This window comes from Adiantum capillus-veneris, chromosome 14, assembly GCF_014529385.1.
Source record: "Adiantum capillus-veneris isolate H3 chromosome 14, ASM1452938v2, whole genome shotgun sequence".
Taxonomy (NCBI): domain Eukaryota; kingdom Viridiplantae; phylum Streptophyta; class Polypodiopsida; order Polypodiales; family Pteridaceae; genus Adiantum; species Adiantum capillus-veneris.
The window spans coordinates 146,461,788-146,477,812 of record NC_140944.1 but is presented as its reverse complement, the minus strand read 5'-3'; the positions used below and the strand labels follow the sequence as shown (position 1 = coordinate 146,477,812).

The 16,025-nt window shown below is 42.5% G+C and overlaps 1 pseudogene; it reads right to left on the bottom strand.

The window, feature by feature from the left end:
* Window positions 1-922: 922 nt before the first annotated feature.
* Window positions 923-4,115, bottom strand: LOC147443314 (putative pre-mRNA-splicing factor ATP-dependent RNA helicase DEAH2 pseudogene; annotated as a pseudogene).
* Window positions 4,116-16,025: the final 11,910 nt, after the last annotated feature.

The window sequence follows — 16,025 nt, the reverse complement described above, 5'->3', positions numbered from 1 at the left end:
GGATAGCCTTTCAGACGAGCTTCGGTTTATATATTTTTGGTGATGCCTTTTTGCCTTACCAATGCTCCAACGACTTTCAACCAAATGATGGATAGGATTTTCAGAGAGTACTGATCTTTTGTGGGCGCTTTCTTTGATGACATTATAGTCTTCTCCAAGGATGAGGCAGAACATAGACACCATCTGCTACATGTTTTTGATTGACTACGGGACCAGTATTGACTTTGCCGGATTTGCAAAAGTCATTCGAAGTGTATTGTGATGCTTGTGGTCGTAGGAAGGGATTTAGCTCGGACCTAGTACTCAGCACAAACACAAGGTTGCCTTACTTCACTTGGAAGAACTAAACTGAATTGAATGAAAGAGAGAGATGCACAGAGAGAGGGAAACGGCACTGCATGTCGGGCCTTGACCACCTTCAAGGGCCCCCTTCCTCTGTTGCCAGAGCTAGTACTTGCTTTATTACTTGCATGAATGCTAATACAATGATGCTAAATGCTGAGATATTGAGATGGTGATGGGTACTTGATGCTATTGATGTTGGGTACTGCTGAGATACTGAAGGGTACAATGGGTACGGGTTCGACGATGATGACGATGCAACTATGTAGGAAAGTGAAAACGCTGATCTGCTATAGCTGAAATATAAAAACACTGGTGGTGTTGAGGCGAGGGTCTGCAACGGACTGAGCACTGAGAACGCTGGCACTAGGGGCTGGAAACGCTCCAAAATGCTGATAGGCTGATCCAAAACAAACGCTAAGGATGCTTGAGAAAACCTCTAGCTGGAAGCTGATACCGCGTGTCCTGTGGATATTGCAGGTACTGTCACACACATGAATCACACATGAATGCAAACTTATGACTGCACTGTGCAAGAGGGTATGCATCTATGACCTGCCTGGGCATGCACGTCCTGCCAGAGGCTCACAAGGCTTCACTTCGATCAAAGTTTCATCAGGCATGAAAGCACGAGGTTAGAAGATGCCACTCATTGCTTAAGTGAAAGTAAAGTATAAATGAGGATATTATATGCTGCCCTCATAAAAAATTAGCAATTGAAAATGACTACAAAAACAATTTACTGTTTCGGCAGGAAAGAAAATGAAGGGATATACCGTAAATCACAGGTTGTTGCCTTGTTATAATTGATCATGAGCTCTTGCTAACAAGGATTGGGGGCCGTAACAGGCAAAAAAAACTAGCGGTTTCTGTAATAGAGAAGGAAATTTAGTAGATTTTTAAAAGTTTAATTGACAAGCTCAATATATATCTAATGTAATATATATAGCATAATTTTTTTTAATCCAAGAATCTTTGTCCCCGCCCCGGACTTCCAAGTCACTCCCATCATTAGTCCATCGCGCATCGGGCACGCTCCCGTCTTCATGGCTCTGTCTTACGAGGCATAAGCCATAAAGAGCCCAAGACCACTTGCAAGAGGAGGAGATGAAGAAGGAGTTTGTCTCGACGAACACTACACATTGATATGAGTGGATCTTTCGGACCATTGTTTCTCTCAGAAGCAGTGCCATGCATTGGTGGATGTCTATAGCTACCAAGCCACACTCTTCAAGGACTTGGCAAGCTTTCAAAGATTTTTTTCCCTGAAGTTACATGCCTTTTGACATCTTGCCAACATTGATACATATATTCAGCCGGCAGTGCCAGTTGTTCTATAGACGCCTTGTTTTCTTTCTTTTCCTTACTTTGGTAGCATATCAAAAGGGCAGGCCTCGTGATTTAATCACTTGTTTTGAGGGAGTCTGGGGAGAGGAAGAAAAATCGGTATAAAGCACAATATTCGTGCGGAGGAACGTAGGACGAAGGGTAAGGGTGCCAACTGCACTCAAGGCCAGGGTTTCAACGGAAGGGTATCAGGGTACCGGAAAATGAGCTTGATTTGAGTTCTGTGGCTTTGGAATTAACTCCATGCCGACCATGCACTGAGTTCTCAAGCAGCTTCTCGTCTGTTCAATCTTTGAGCTAACATTAAGATGTCGACCACTTTAATATTGGGCACTCTGATGTTTATCCTGCGGCAGATTTCTCTGGTCGTCTCCTATGTTTCTGCATGTACATTGCTTGGAGCTCTGATCTTGCTTCACCTGGAGGGAAATTGCTAAGGTCTCCATAGAAGTGGGGTGCAATGTCAGTGAGCCACTCTCCGCTCACTTCTGTAACAATGCGGATGAATTTATTGGCAGTTTGCACCAACTCACTATACATCACCCACTTGGGCTTATGTTCAAGACACACCGAAGGATGTAGACGAACGACTTGGCCGTCCCTCACATTCCTGTAATACCCTGTGCTCTCTAAGTGAGCCACTTGCATGAAGTATCCAGCTAGAATGGCCTTTCGAATGTTCACATAATAATCACGATTGCTGAAGTGTGAGGTATGAATTGCCAAGCTATGATTGTTCATGATGCGCGCAAGCTGGGCCCGGATGTTGTCACTTGATTTTAATGCTCGGAAACTGATGAAGTTGTCAGAGCACCACTGAGGATCCTCATTGTTCTGCTTGAATGCATGATACACATTCAACAATGTCAAGTGGTCTCCATCAATGTGTGCAAATCGAGCTTTGGCCGCATCTGCAGCCTTGTGCGCTTCCTTGGGCCGAAGAAAGCAATTAGGGACGGATAACATCGCCACAATGGATAGAATTTCACTCGAGCAATTGAACTTTGGACTCACCACTAGCATCTTTGACATTTGAGGATCTAAGGGGAATTCACTCAGTAGCTTTCCTAGATTTGTCAAGTTTCCATCATCATCCAATGCGCCCTGATAGTTCAGCAGCTCGAGAGCCCGCATGAGGGCCTCTGGTGCTGGAGGATCCATGAAGTCAAAGTGCACCAGGTCATCAATCCCTAACTTCTTCAATGTTAGGACCAAATTTGATAGATTCGACCGTAGCATTTCAGGGTATGTCTGTTGCTTTAGATCTTCGTCAAAACTCTTCTGCGTGTACAATCTGAAACATTTGCCCGGTTGGGTGCGACCAGCTCGTCCAGCTCTCTGGAGTGCACTTGCCTTTGAGATGGGAGAAACCAAAAGAGATTCCACTTGTGAGCGAGGATTGTATACTTTCTGCTTGGCAAATCCGGGGTCAACGACATACACGATTCCATCAATAGTTAGAGAAGTCTCTGCGATGTTGGTTGACACCACTATCTTGCGCCCTGGAGGGTCCTCAGTCTGTGTAGGCAGAGGAGCGGCCTCAAAAATCCTGGCTTGCATTGCCGAAGGAAGAGAAGAGTAGAGTGGAACTACTTTTACAGGCCCGACATGATTCTCCAAATTCTTAATCTCACTAGTTATCTTGCGACAAGCAACCTCAATCTCTTCCTCTCCGGTAAGGAAAAGTAGGATATCCCCAGGGGCCTCACAGATGTGAATCTGAAGTACGGTGCGGATGGCTGCATCAAGGTAATCCTTCTCTGGTTCTCGAGTGTAGAATACCTCAACAGGGTGGAGCCTGCCTGGCACTCTCATAACAGGGGCACCGCCGAAATATGACTGGAACTTCTCTGCCTCAAGGGTGGCACTCATGACCACAACCTTAAGATCTGCTCTGTTTCTTAAGACTTCTTTAAGCAGGCCCAAAAGTATGTCTGTTGCCAGCGTTCGCTCATGAGCCTCGTCGATGATAATGACAGAGTAACGTTCCATGAGAGGATCGGCCATGGCTTCCCTCAGAAGCATCCCATCTGTAAGGTACTTTAACAAAGTTTTGGGGCTACTTTGGTCTTCGAAACGGATGCTGTACCCAACCTCTTTCCCCAGGGTAACGTCCATCTCCTCAGCGACACGGCAAGCAACAGACATAGCCGCAACTCTTCGAGGCTGAGTACAAGCTACAATCTTTAGCCGATTGCAGCACGACCGTGTCATTGCACTAGGTTGATGATCAGATTGGACGGCCTCTAGAGCGAACTGAGGAATCTGTGTGGTTTTACCACAGCCCGTTTCGCCCACCAGGATCATGCACTGGTTCTTGGAGAAGTAGCGAAGGAATTCATGGCGTTGCTGCCAGACGGGAAGGCTCTTGCGTTTGTCAAGGATATCATAGAAGCGGCTGGAGTAGGGGCCACCTGTGTATGGGTTACGACGCGCCATCTTTACTTCAGCAGGTTTAAATTTCCCTTTTATATAATACCGAGGTGCCCTTCGGGTTAAATTTCCCTTTTATATAATACCGAGGTGCCCTTTCAGGGAAGGAAGATGCTTGCTTTTCAAAATCGTAAAACGCAAAAGCTCAGTGCTCACCACGTCTTTGGCCATTGCTCTGGTGTTCGAGAGAAATCATTATCTAACCATTGGCAGTTGGTGGGAGGCGTTGGATCCATTTGATTTGGGTCAAAAGAGGATCTCCACCGTTCTGCAATAAAAACGAATCTCAAAATCTCTAGATTAGTGCGAAGATATCTAATCTCGAGATTCTTCCTTAACTCGAGACGCCCCACTCCATCGCACCCAAGATTTAAACCTTCGCCACCATGGTGAGAGACCAACGCCCTAACCTGTGAGCGTCATCTATGAGCTCCTTATGGTTGTTCTTGATAGAATTTGGCATTGCTTGTCAATTGTTTTAGTATGCCATTCTTTGACTTTCCATTGGTTATTGATCTTTGTTGTTGTCCTTGAAGATATGAGTTTCTCTTGACAAGCATAGTTCAGACCTGTAGTTGTCGCTCTAATTCTTTGATGATTGATACGGGTAGCAATTTCTTGTTGCTAGTACATGATGTAGAAGGAATATGTATAAGAGGGTAGTAATGAGTGTTTTTAGATTAGGGTTTAAGGAGAAATCAGGGATTTTAATTACGCGATGACGCATTTTGTTAAATGTTAATTATTGTTGTTATTATCACTATTTTTTTCATGTTAATAACATATCTAATGTCATGACCTACGAAAACCGGTAGAAAACGTAGTACCGGCGGGACAACCAACAATCCCGGCAGGTCCGATGGGTTTAATATGAAACCCGACAGGACAAGCAAGAATCCCGTCGGGCCTGTCGTGTACCCCCTCCATATTTGACGGCTCTATATAACCCTTTTATAGACATCACATCACATCACCTCTTCCTCTAAATTTGGTCATCCTTTAAAATTTAGAAGAAAAACTAAAGGTAAAAAAAATGAATAGTCTTTAAAAAAAAAAAAAACTTAATGTAACTCTGATCATGGATCATTAGTTCTTTTTTGGACTGAACTGATTCTTGAAAGGGAGATAGAAAGGTGAATCTTTGGGTCGGTATCTCTACATTTGGGATGGACTGATCTCATGTTTGGTTCACCGTTATATTTGCTAAATTGATTGCTATATTGATTAGAACTTCTATCATGGGTCATTAGTTCTTTTTTGGACTGAACTGATTCTTGAAAAGAGATAGAAAAGTGAATCTTTGGGTTAATATCTCTACTTTTGGGATGGACTGATCACATGTTTGATTCACCGCTGTATTTGCTTGCTATTCCGATTAGAGCTTCAATCATGGGTCATTAGTTCTTTCTTGGACTGGACTGATTCATGAAAGGAGGTAGAAAGGTGAATCTTTGGCTCGATATCTCTACTTTTAGGATGGACTGATCGCATGTTTGATTCACCGTTGTATTTGCTTGCTATTCCGATCAGAGCTCCAATCATGGGGTCATTAGTTCTTTTTTGGACTGGACTAATTCATGAAAGGAGGTAGGAAGGTGAATCTTTGGGTCGATATCTCTACTTTTGGGATGGAGTGATCACATGTTTGATTCACCGCTGTATTTGCTTGCTATTTCGATTAGAGCTCGAATCATGGGTCATTAGTTCTTTTTTGGACTGGACTGATTCATGAAAGGAGGTAGAAAGGTGAATCTTTGGGTCGATGTCTCTACTTTTGGGATGGACTGATCACATATTTGATTCACCATTGTATTTGCTTGCTCATGTTTGAGTAGATTGAGGTTTATTCCCTTCAGGTTTCACTACTACGCTTGTGTGTGATATTGATTATAACACTAATGTTTGGTTTGAATAATACTTGAAAGAAGAGATAGCATGTTTGAGTAGATTGAGGTTTATTCCCTTCAGGTTTCACTACTACGCTTGTGTGTGATATTGATTATAACACTAATGTTTGGTTTGAATAATACTTGAAAGAAGAGATAGCATACTGAGCTATGTTTATTGGTATTGCAGGCATCCAATAAGTATGTATTCCACCGGGAATGTGAGCAGTGATGTTGGTGTCTCAAGCCTGGCTTCCTTGAGGAGACCTCCTACCTCGATGCCAGGTTCTGCTTCGCAGGGCACCACTTCGCAGGGCAAGCGAAAGGCATGTGGAAAAAGTCCAGGACCCGAGTGGAATTTTGCCACAAATTTAAATAAGTATCAAGATTGGAAATGTAACTTTTGTGACGAAGAGAAATCTGGAGGAGCACCAAGAATAAGTGATCATTTGCTAGGTGGCAATACCAGAATCCAAGAAGGAAAGTGCACGGGGTTAGGTGCAGAAGAAGCAGCTATGCGCTTAAAAGCTTTAATTGGTAAGCTAATTTTCATGAGAAAAAGATCAAAACTCTCTACTTTCGACCATCACACCCCGATATCGATAAGATCAAACCAGGAGGAGGGATCATTGGGTGTAACGCCCACCAATGGAAGCACTCAAAGCAGGGAACCAAATTCTCATATCGATGGAACTACACCTCCAAACCATGGATCTCCTGACTTTCAGGTAGGATCGTCAAAAAGTAGACAGGTTAGCTTACAGACGAGCTTCAAAACGCTTGCCTTAGAAGAAGCACAACTTGCACTAGCTAAAGCCGTCTATTTCACTAGTGGATCCTTGGCCATTGTCACCTGTGATGCATGGAAGTCAGCTTGGAAACGCATTGGGGAGTATGGTGCTGGATTTACCCCTCCAACATATCACCATATGAGAAACCAACTGTTGGATAAATGTTACACAAGCACACAACAGGATATTCAAAGGGTAATATTAAATGCAACAGAACAATCTGGATACACCATAGTTAGTGATGGTTGGTCCAACGTTCAAAGGCGGCCATTGATCAACATCATGCTTGTATATCCTCGTGGTGAATGTTTTATCAAAGCTGTGGATAGCTCTGGTCAAATAAAGTATGGCAATTTTATAGCTGACATCATTGGTGACGCAGTTGAGGAACTTGGAAAAGAAAATGTTGTCCAAGTAATCATGGACAATGCCAAAAATTGCAGGGCTGCAGGTAGGATACTTGAAAGTCGCTTCTCTCACCTATATAGTGCTGGTTGCAGTACACACAGCTTGAACTTGGTATTGCAAGATTGGTACAAGAGTAATGACACAGAGTGGTTCAAATGGATAGTAGACAATGCTCGCTTAATAGTCAAGTTTGTTTTGAAGCGTCAGAGGGTTCTTGACATGTACCGTCAGAGGATGTCTACTATGTTAAAACTGCCGTGCGAAACTAGATTTTGCACCAACTACTATACGGTAGAATCACTAATAAAAAATAAGAATACTGTGATGGAGACATTTGTTTGTGCCACTTTTTCAGAATGGGAGGCCGGTCAAAGGGACAAGATAAAAAGAAAAATAGGGGTGATCAGAGATCTACTAGCTGATCGCCACTTCTGGGATGATGTGGTGGATATTCACAATGTCATGATGCCAATTATGCTCGCATTACGCCAACTGGATTCTGCCTTGCCTAACATAGGTAAGGTGTAGATGGCTTGGTGGAGTGTTCAAGAAAGCCTTGCAAATCCAGAGGAGCCCTAGGAGCCAATTGTGAAGCCTTGGAAGACACCATTCGCTCAAAAGAGGAGAGAAATTCTGAGAAAGTATGTGCATGGTCGATGGGTTGGAGCACATAGTCCACTACATAGCGTAGCTTTCTTATTGGATCCAGAGTATTGGGCAATGGAGATAGACAAACTTGATGAGGAGGCGTTGGAAGACTTTTATGATGTGATAGGCAGGTTTTATGCTGATCCTGATGAGCATGCATCAACTGTTACTGATCTTACGAAGTTTAAAGGGTAAGTTTGGTACAAAATTTGTGCAGAAACTTGCCACGGAGCAACCAACGTGGAAGTGGTGGATGATGAATGGTGGTAGTGCACCCACCCTTAAATGCCTAGCTGTTAGAATACTAGCCCAATGTGCATCCAATTCAAGTTCTGAGAGAAACTGGAGTACATATAAATATGTACATTCCACCATCAGAAACCGCCTTCTAAATTCAAGAGCTGAAAAACTAGTGTATATGTACTGCAACCATCGGCTATTGGCAAGAGTGCAAGCTGAGAACTACAAAGAGGAGATGCCGCGCTGGACTTATGATGTAACCAATGATGAGGTGGACGAAGACAATGAGCTGCAAGGGGAATCTCATGAAGTAGAAACTACATGTACTTTAGAAGAGATTGAATAGAATTTGAAAATTGAACCAACTTTGACCCGTCGCAGCAAGCGACGGTGGTTTAATTAATAGATTATCGAATCCATTGAGTGACTTTTGTTTAAGTTCAGAAACTGTTTATCTTATAAGTTTTTATATATATTTAGTGTAAGGTTTAGACATTTGCTTAATAATAAACGAAGCCCTTAAAAACCTTTACAAGGCCACAAATCACTATTAAAGCTTCATAATATACAAAGCCCTAACAAATCTTTGCATTATCACATATCATAATTGAAGCTGAAGTGAAGACAATTCACAATTCACTAATAAATTCTCGCAAGACAACGAGTAAATGTTTTCAAATGTTACAAAAACTATCCAAGTGATAGTGAAATATTTGTGAGAATATCTTCATTGTCCTGTTCACGCTGACCTTTAAGCTTATTATAGTCTTCAGACATTTTGAACATTGCATATAGCTTTTTGGATATCTCATACTCACATATAGCACAATGAAAGCTATTCATCATGCTTTGCATCAAGCATGATATATGGTACATATGTCTGCATGGCAAGCTGAAGTGACCACACCACTCATGAAAGAATGATCTACATATGGGGCAAGGACCACTGTGCTTACCAGAAGCTGGAGGGGCCTCAATAGATGTTGGGTGCTCAATCAATGTGGCAGCATTTGTTTATAGTCGCCTCTAACTCTTTTACGTGGCTAGATAGCACCTTCACCTCCCTTTGCAAGTCTCTATTTAGGGTTGCTTCTGCATGAGAGCCTTGTGTAGCTTGTGATGCTTGCCGGAGTTGAGTTTGAAGCTCCTCCTTAACTTGGTGCACTTCCATTGATGCACCTTCTAGTGCCAATGACATCTCTTGCCATGTGACGGTGATTGCACTGCTGCGAATGTCCTCAACCGTCATATGAGGTGTCCTTGAGCTGAAGTCCACTGCTTCACCGAAGACATACTGCATGTATAACATCTTGGCAAACCACAATGGACAATCCATATGATGCATAGAATGACCCATAACATCGAGATATATGTTCTCTCCGTTGTCTCGTATGTCTGCATTAATGCATTGTGATAGCTTGAGTCGGCCTTTCTTGATGTTGTCATCTGCAACGCCTGGCCATATGGATTTAACCATTTCTCGATCAATCCTAGAGTTCACCTCTTTCCATTGTGTACCCACTGGGTTGGCCCACTGGGAGCAACGAGCTGCAATTCGAGCGGTGTCATTCACTCCACCACCTTGACACATGGATCTGAGACGTTCAAAAGCGCGCTTAGCCCTTTGATTATCATTATTCATATCCTGATTAAACACTATACTTAAGTTACGGCATACAAACTTAATGATAATCAATTGCTATAAGAGTAACCACCATTTTACGACAATCAATTGATATAAGAGTAACCACCATTTTACGACAATCAATTGATATAAGAATAACCACCGTCTTACGACAATCAATTGATATAAGAGTAACCACCATTTTTTAAATCAATGAATGACAATGAGTGATTCCACGTGGCTTATTGCTTGAAACTTAAGAGAAAAAACAAAACTCATACAAAATTTGTTGTTTATTGAGATATAACAAAGTGTTTTTATTACTCATACATCATCCATGGCGCATAAAACCCATTTTTTAAAAGTGCTTTTATATGTCAAAAGTCTCAGAAAACCCTGCTTCATAAAGTACATCATATATCCATCAAAAAAAGGCTACACTCATTTCAGACGGAAGGCGTAAGCATCGTTCTGGCTGGGCTTCAAATCTTTCTAATTCTTCGTCCAAAAGTGCCAAGGTCTTTCTCTCTATGGATTTCTTCCTCACCCAACCTTCCACAACAATCCTAGATATGGCTTGTACCTCCACTGAAACCTTATGTTTGAACCAATTTGTGCTGTAGTAGTCAGAGAACTCTCCACAAAACTTACAAAATTGCCATATCACCCATCCTATGGCGTACACATCTATGGCCTTGGTCCATTGCCATGGGTGATTGCCATCTAGTAACTCAGGAGCTCACCAAGGATGAAGCTTTTGTCAGTTTTCATCGGTATTGTTGGTCTTTTGTGTCTCTAAGCCAACACGCAGAGCCAATCCCCAATCAATTATTCCAATACGGGGAGTGAGATCCTTGGTAAAGTCCAACATGATGTTCCATGGATGGAGATCATTGTGGATCACTCCCTCGTCATGTGCGAATCGCAATGCCTTCACCAAGGCATGGATCAACGAGGGAGCATGATTGCACAGGGTTTTCTGGTCTTCAGAGGGCTGCTCCCATTTAAAGTCCGTAGGGATCTTTCCTTTCCCCTCTTGATGCGCTACAAGCGTCATGAAAGAGCCATGTGGATGGGGCACTGTCTCCATAAGATCACCTAAAGTTCCCCCATTGAAGTAGGGGAATATCAGAAACCATGGCAACGTTACAGAGTGGGCAATACTCCTCACAATCCCTCTATGGTTGAGATCTACCCTACTTTTTGATGCAAAGCTTTTCCACTGATGCTTGGCCTGTCCTTTGAACTCCTTGGCACAATAAATATTTGTTGCAGGAAGGAAACTGATCCCTTTGATTTGAACTTGCCACCCTGTGCCATAAGCCCTTGACCCAAGTTTCTTGATCTTCTTAATGGACTTATTTGGAATGCCCAGAGTCATACTACATTCAGAATTGTATATACTGCTCTCCAGGTGATTGGCAGAAGCAGTAGAACCCGATGTTCCCTCAATGGCAGCCTCCTCAATAAACGGTTCTCCAACTTGGCTGCTCCCTACAACTCTGGTGACAGCCATTTGCATTTTCTTGCTTAGGCCAAACTATGTGTCTATGTGGGATGCTCGCCTTGACCTCTCCTTTTCAGCTCTCCATCTAGTGTTTCAATGCTCTAGCTTACCCTTGTCTACTTCTTGAGGGCATTCCTCTTTCAAATCAAAGGCCACCTTGGGAAAATTGCCCACCCAACTGCTCAATAATGAGTTTATTGATTCGGTTGGTTTGTCTGGATATAACAACAACATTTTGCGGGCAATCTCACTGTATAATGATTGCAATCTATACTCATCTGCAACAATCTGTGCTATATCGTCGGGATCTAGTGCACTGACGATCGTAATCAACAATTGTCTAATTTTCTTTTTGAACTCTATCATTGAAGTAGCAGAAGGATCCATTTTGCCTATAATGGTATTATTGCAAACAACACATTGTGAAATATAACTATGTGCCACTACATTTGGATCTTTTCTACGTGAAAGAAAAAGTGTAATATAGACCATAGATCTCGTACGCTTTTGCAGTGACACACCTAATCGCAATTGCAACCATGTGCCAATGCCTCACCGTACGACAACTTACAAACAGATGCTCCTGTCATTCTAGCTGTAATGGGAATGGCCTATGAACTTAGAGAATAGCGGAATTAAGAGAATTAGAGTGAGCAATTTGAGAGCATAGAGGGTGAACTTAATTGTTAGTAGCAACTCTATCATAACACTTAATTAACTAGGCATGAACAATACTTTTACAAGAGAGAGAGTGTAGAGAATATGACAATAGTTGAGGACCGGATTTATGTGGAGCCGGTCCCCCCTCCAAAAGGCATTTGTATTATAGATTCTCTCATTAAGAGACTTGGTACAATACAATCTTTGTGTTCCTTGAGACCTCCTTGGCAATATGAAGATGGAAGGTTCACACACCAAGCTTTTGCATAATTTCAACAATCAATCTTATCTTGGAAACAATCAACAACTTGTGAACATCATTCATCTTTGTGTTCCCTAAATCATTTGAGTGCATGAAGATGTATACTTTTTATGCATCAACTTGTGCTTAAAGCAATAATTAATCTACCTTGCAATACAATTATTCTACTTGCATTAAGTAATTAATCTACTTGCAATAAGCCATTAGCCTTCTTGCAATAAGCATAACATGCACTTGTAGAAAGCATTAACTATCCCAAGCCTCAATCCCAAGACCTCAAACACCTTCGAAGGTGGAGAGAGCTAGCAGGGAATGAGGGTAGGGAAGAGGAAGAAGAAACATTTCATAGGAGAAAGAAGTAATTCCTCACTTATCATACTCTTGTTGCTAGCATACATAATAGCATAGTAATGAAGAAGGAGGAGATGACAAGCTCAAGCATTGAAGCATGGCTCTTGGTTGGATTTGCACTCCATAGCCAAGAGTGTTGGTGTAGGCTCTCAACTTCTCAAGGAGCTTGGAGAAGGAGGTGGAGCTCTTGCACTTTGCATAGCACTCAATGAGAGTGTTTGTGAGTGTGTGTGGGTGAGTATACCCCCTAAGCACCCCCCTAGCTTGCTTGGGTCGACCCCCCCTTGTAGCTCATGCTTGAAGCTCATTGGACCCCTCCAGGCCTAGCCAATCACAAGCAGGAGCCATTACAAGTAACATGGGTAGCCTTGGGACAAGTGTCCCCCTTTCCCCTTTGAGAGAGAGGACTTGATAAATGCAAAATCAATTAATTAAATATCCTAAATTATCATTGGACCCCTTGGGTGGCCAACCAATAGGCTTCAGGCACACCATGAGGGCAACATGGGGAGGAACTTGACAAGTGTCCTTGCTGCCTCTTCAAGCTGGGGCTTCTCTTGTGTGTGTGTGTGTGTGTGTTCTCTCTCATCCCCCCCCTTGTAGGCTCGCCCCCCTCCTTGTAGGGATCTTTTTGACTTTGGATGAGCAAGTCCCTTAGTCATCAAGCATGACAAAGCACTTGAACTAGGGGGTGTTCCCACAAGCATCTCAGGCAAGCATCTCAAGGCACCTCAAGCACCTTAATCATGTAGCAAGTCAAGCACCTCAAGCATGGAGCCAGTCAAGAACCTCAAGCATCTTAATCAAGCACCTCAAGCATGTCAAGCACCTCAAGCACGACAAGCACCTTAAGCAGGACAAACACCTCGAGCTTAGGCCGGGTTCCCACCTCAAGCTCAGCCCTAGCTTGCCTAAGGTCAAAGGACTTTTACACACATTATTGGAGGTCTTCAATGAAGCTAACCCTAAGGTCTTATGCTCCATTGGTTAGCCTTGCTCTTTGATAGACCATCTCTCATTTGGGCCCCTTAACCATTGGCCCCGTGTTGAGATAGATCTATAAGCACATGTCTATATCTTAACCCTTGTTCCCGTGTATTCTCCCACATTAAGTGATCAGTTTAATATGAGAAAATCATTTGGATTGGATAGATATTAATTTTTATGACACTAGCAGCAACACACCTAGTCGCAATTGCAACCATGTGCCGAAGCATGAATGACTGGGAGCAACATAAAACATAGTCACCCTATGCTTTTGCAATGACACACCTAGCCGCAATTGCAACCATGTGCCAGTGCATCCACGCATGGTGACTTCTTTCAAACAGATGCTCCTGTCATTCTAGCAGCAACACACCTAGTCGCAATTGCAACCATGTGTCGAAGCATGAATGACTGGGAGCAACATAAAACATAGTCATCCTACGCTTTTGCAATGACACACCTAGACGCAATTGCAACCATGTGTCAGTGCATCCACGCACGGTGACTTCTTTCAAACAGATGCTCCTGTCATTCTAGCAGCAACACACCTAGTCGCAATTGCAACCATGTGCCGAAGCATGAATGACTGGGAGCAACATAAAACATAGTCATCCTACGCTTTTGCAATGACACACCTAGCCGCAATTGCAACCATGTGCCAGTGCAATCACGCACGGTGTCTTATTTCAAGATTCAAGCATATGAAGCATTATGAAATTATTTGAGCACACATTCATGCATTAGATGCTACCATCAATCTAGCAGCAACACACCTAGTCGCAATTGTAACCATGTGCCGAAGCATGAATGACAGGAAGCAACATAAAACATAGTCATCTTGCGTTTTTGCAATGACACACCTAGCCGAAATTGCAACCATGTGTCAGTGCATCCACGCACGGTGACTTCTTTCAAACAGATGCTCATGTCATTCTAGTAACAATACACCTAGTCGCAATTGCAACCATGTGCCGAAGCATGAATGACTGTGAGCAATATAAAACATAATCACCCTACGCTTTTGCAATGACACACCTAGCGGCAATTGCAACCATGTGCCAGTGCATTCACGCACGGTTACTTCTTTCAAACAAATGCTCCTGTCATTCTAGTAACAACACACCTAGTCGCAATTGCAACCATGTGCCGAAGCATGAATGACTGGGAGCAACATAAAACATAATCATCGTACGCTTTTGCAATGACACACCTAGTCGCAATTGCAACCATGTGCCAGTGCATCCACGTACGATGAATTGATAAAAGAAATTTTAAACCTTTAAGTTTTAACGCAAAAAACTCAAAAAAATATCAATAAAATAAGGAAGGGTTTAAAAAATTACTGCTACACTGCTTTGAGAATGTGGAAAGCTGCCAGAAAGTTTGGTGAAGACTTTTCAATGTACCTCTTTTGTGAAAAGACAAGCACCGACGTCACCTTTATATAGCCACGGCGGGCCCGTCGGGCAAATAGCTTTACCCGGCATGACCGCCGAGAAGATTCTATAGCTCGGCGGGCCCGGCGGACCAACTAATTAGCCCGGCGGGCTACGAGCCGGTCTCCAGGTTTCCCAGGAGGTCAAAAAAGATGAATGTCAATTAACAAAATATTTGTTATTTTGCATTTCTATTGTTATTAACCTGAAATTATAGTGTGATCACGTCATTTTGAAATCCCTGGGAGAAACAAAGAAAAAGTATCTAATACAAGAATAAATAATGAAACACCCTATATGCATATGAGAAATTTGTGAAAGATGGAGTCAATGGGTGCTTCAAGGAACAAATGTAGCACATGTGACATCAAAGGATGTGGCAATAGCTTCCATGTTTCCAAAAAGGGTTTTCGATGTAAAAGCTTCTTCACTCATACCTCACTATGCTCAATGCGTCAGTGTCTTTTGGGCTTCTTTCTTCACGTCACCACACTTAAAATACATAGACTTCGACTTAAAATACATAAACTTCTTCCTTTACTTCACCACACTTAAAATACATATCTGATGTTCATATATACTAACATGAGCGATACAATGTAAATATGCTCAACTCTTTCAGCTTGAGAAATACCTAAAATAGCTAAGACTCTTAGACCCCAGAGAATATTACTTAAAGCTTTGGGACTGACGTGCTACTTGAACGTACATGTCCAAGGCCAAACCCAATTTCATAGGTTTTTTGCATATCACTTTGGTGGCAATGGCCACTCCAGCTCCGCTATCAAGTATAACAATCATTCTTATCCATTTATGTTCCATTGGCAAGGTGGTATTCCTTTTGGAGGGTCATTTAATAATTATGTGACTATCACGTGAGTGGGGTTTATAAATATCTTTTTCCTCACATTTTCACATATTGAAAGGTATCATAAAATGGCATTGAAAAAACAATCTACATATTGAATATGAAAAATGTGTATTTTATTTGTCAAAAATTCAAAGATAAAGAGTTTTAGAAATTTTCTTTGAACGCACGCGATATACACAATTTACACATAGTGATCCCCCCCCCCCCCCCCCCCCCCCCCCCCCGAGGGTAT